Here is a 3733-nt window from a genome sequence, read left to right on the forward strand (position 1 = left end):
TCCTGGAACTGGGGCCTGTGTCCCTGTTGACCTTGTCCTAGGTCAGCTGAGCCAGAGGACTCTCCTTCTTAGGGATACCGCTCAGTATCTGCACAGCCACAAAGTCCAGCCAGGGAGGGCATCCGAGACCACCAGCAGCCACCCCTGGGGGCCCGACCCGTGTCAGGCTCTGAGTTCCCGAGTCCCTGGACCTGCTGGGGTCAGTGCAGTCTGTGAGCCTCAACCCCCAACTGTTCAGCATCATCAGCAACCCCCAGCTCCCAGCATTCCCTCCCAGCAAGGCCTGTCGGAACCCAGCAGAGACTGGCGGCTGGGGCTTGTCCTCGAGCAGGGGGGCAGGACACGGGGCGCGGGGCTCCTGCCCTCATAGCGTCCTGTCAGGATGGACGACCCGAGCCAGGCGGTGCTCCCTCCCGCCACACCTGGCCATACTGGCCTCTACCCACGCCGGTGCTGCCAAGGCCCCTGTGTGGGACAGCCCCCCTGCTCCAGCCTGTCCTCCTGGCTCCATCTGCATCCGCCCACACCTGCACCGGGCCTCACTGGCCCCTTCTCAGACCTGCACAGCCAGGTCTTCCCCAAGCACCACAGGTCGGGTTGGCCGGGCGTTTTATAAGAACAAACTGCGACTGTGAACCCTGGGATGGCTCAGCACCCAGGCAGCGCGGCCTCCGAACGCTGTCTGTGGACTCATCTCTCCTCTCCACTGGCCCGGCCACACGTCCATCCAGCCCTGCTATCTCCCTCTTTCTGTTTCTGTCTCTCCACCCTCTTTGTGTGTTGGTGTCTCCTGTCTCTTTCTCTCCCTCTCTGTCTCTGTCTCCTGTGTCTCACTATGTCTTTCTCTGTGTCTCTATGTCTCTGTTTCTCTCTTGTTTTATTCTCAATTTTTTTTGGTTGTTTTTTTACCTGGACTTCCTCCTCTCTCTCTTTCTCTGTCTCTCTCTTTCTCTTTGTCTCTCTCTGTCTCTGTCCCTCTCTGTCTCTCTTTGTCTCTGTCTCTGTCTTTCTCTCTGTCTCTGTCTCTCTTTCTTTTTGTCTCTCTGTCTCTGCCTCTCTCCCTCTCCCCTCACCCCGCTGAGGGCTGTCTGACGGGAACCCCCAGCAGTGTCCTTCGCTCTCCTGGCAGCCTGCGGGCTCCTCCGGGCTCACCAAATGCAGAGTCACCGGCTGTTTCTGGTCTTTGCTGACGCTGACGTTAAGAGTCTGTGGTTTCCTCCATTTGGACTTGCCTGACTCAAGATCGGGCTCGGCTTAGACAGTATTTTGGCAGCCCCCTGCCCTCGGTTCAGGAGGAGGCTGGGTCCCCAGGTTTGGCCATGCTAAAGGCATGCTTTCCTGGTATAGTTAGCAGGCCAGTTCTGGGGTGATCCTCTGAGTCTTGGGGGTGTCCAGTTCTCAGTGCCCTTCCTCCAAGGTGGGGTCTTCATGGCGGGTGCTTGCCCACATCAGTGGCTACCCCGTGGCTGTGGAGTGGGGTCCTTCTAAACGGGAGCTTAACCCCCAGCCCTGCTGAGATGCCTCCATCACAATGATGCTGGGGCCGAGGTCTGCCATCCACCAGCTATCCTGGCTGAAGCTCTCATTCCTGCTTCCTCTTCCTCACAGCCTGGGCTGCGTGTTCCCGGAAACAGGCCCATCTCCCCATCCAAGTGCAGCTCTGGCCCCACACAGTCTGGTCTCCCAGCACCCACAAGGGCCTCCCTGTCCCACCAGGCCCCTGACACCCGCTCTCACCTTCATCCTCCAGAGGTGGACCCCCCAAAACTCCCCTTCCTGCTCAGGGGGAGGGGAGGTGTCACTGGGGGAGGCGATGGGGCTGCCGCAGGTTCTCTCTCCCTCACTCTCAGGCGGAATCACTTCTTCGGTCTTTGCTCCCCACCGTGACCTCCTGCTGTTCTCGGTCCTCAGGGTCTCACCTCGCACAAACAGCCGCTTCAGTTATTTCCCGAAACAGAACCGGGCCTCCCTCAGGGAATTCTGGGGGTCTCAGGTCACAGAGAGTCCCCTGGCCCAGGCCTAGACTATTCTGAGTTAACATGGAGATGACATGGGTTTAGCCCACTTGCCTTTACTTATGAAGAAGGAGATGTTCGGGCAGAGAGAAAATCCCTGCCACAGCAGCGCAGGAGCCTGCAGAGCTGAGACTTCGACCCCCAGGGCGCGTCCAGGACTGGGGCCTCTCCTCCCGCCACCTCCCTCCCGAGGCTTCCTCCCACACCTCCCTGAATGAGACCCTATTTCTAGATGGGGCTTCAGCAGACGCAGAGCTGTGACCCATCAGGCCCTTCTCTCTGCAGCCTCCGGTTTCCTTTCTATCCTGAGACAGGCACGGGCGCCAGGCACCCACTGCGGCAGGAACCAGGGTGCAGACAGTGATGGCGATGGGGGGTTTCATTTGTATATTTTTCCCCAGAGTTATCTCTGGACCCCACTCAACCTTTTATTTCCAGAAACGGGAATCCAAGTCCAGGGTTTACCTCTGGGGCCTGGGGACCACGTTGCTGCCTAGGAAATGCAGCCCAACAGCGTGCTAGCTCCGAGGCAGAAACCTTTTCTCCAGGAAGGGCCGGTGAAGAGCCTGACAGCCGGCTCCACGGAGAAGGCCTCAGAACCGGCAGGCCAGGAACGCCCTCCGGCCCACCCTGGGAGACGGGCTGTTCCTCAGACCGTTTCTGGGAGGTCGAACACCTGTCCTCTTTGATTTTCCCTAACTTCGCAACATCTGTTTACGAACGGTTTTGCCCAGCTCATGACTTTTTTGGGGAGTTTTTGTACTAGAACTGTTGAACTTTGCTTAGGGACATTACACAAGACACAAACTGCAGGGGACGTTTGGGAGACACACGGCAGGCCTTGTCCGGAATCTTTTCTGTTTACTGAAAGTTCATTTGGTTCTCATGGCCATTTAACTTGAGGCCTAGGGACAGTGCTGGATTGGAGTGGGGCAAGGACTCAACATCTGGACCCGAGGAGAGAAGGAGGCGCCCTGCGAAGCCCCTCCTGCCACACCACCACCACTCAGCACCTGAGGAGCTCCAGAAGCTTCCAGAAGCTCCTGGCCAGCTTCACTCCAGAGACTGATTTCAGTGGCCAGGCTGTGGCCTGGATGCAGGCATGCTAAAGCCCCTAGGGGGTTCTAAGGGTGGCCAGGGTGGGGTCCCACCGTGCCAGGTCAGGTCGCTGCCTGGTGAGCAGGTCATCTGCCCGGGGGATGCCTGTGGCCCCCACTATACAAGCCCGAGCTGGGGTGGGGCCTGGCACCGTGCGGTTGAAGAGCACCTGGTTGTTTAAGTTAATGTAGAACGTCTGCCCCAACCAGAAGCTTTCTGGACGTTTCCCTACTAGGGAGTCTGTGGGTCATAGGCAGTCACCGGGGAGTCCAATTCCCAAGGGGAACAAGAGAGACCAGCCCAAGTGGGGGGCCTTGGGGAGGCTGCACCAACGTGTGGGCCCCTCCCGACCCCACGGGGCCTGCACAGGCTCCCATCTGCCTCTGGGCGTGACCCAGACACAGGAAGGTATTTGAGGAAAGGAATGCCCATGGCAGTCACGGCACAGTATCATCCCTGGAGCCTCCATCCTGCCCCCACAGACTAGAATATTCCCTGGAGGAATCCCCAGCCTAGCTGGGAAGGGCGGGAGCTGGTGTTCCACACAGACACTTCACCTACCCACCTCCACAGGGCAGGAGAAGCCAGGGCAAGGCGGCAATCGAGAGACAAACCAGGCC

Source organism: Symphalangus syndactylus, chromosome 15 (assembly GCF_028878055.3).
Source record: "Symphalangus syndactylus isolate Jambi chromosome 15, NHGRI_mSymSyn1-v2.1_pri, whole genome shotgun sequence".
Taxonomy (NCBI): domain Eukaryota; kingdom Metazoa; phylum Chordata; class Mammalia; order Primates; family Hylobatidae; genus Symphalangus; species Symphalangus syndactylus.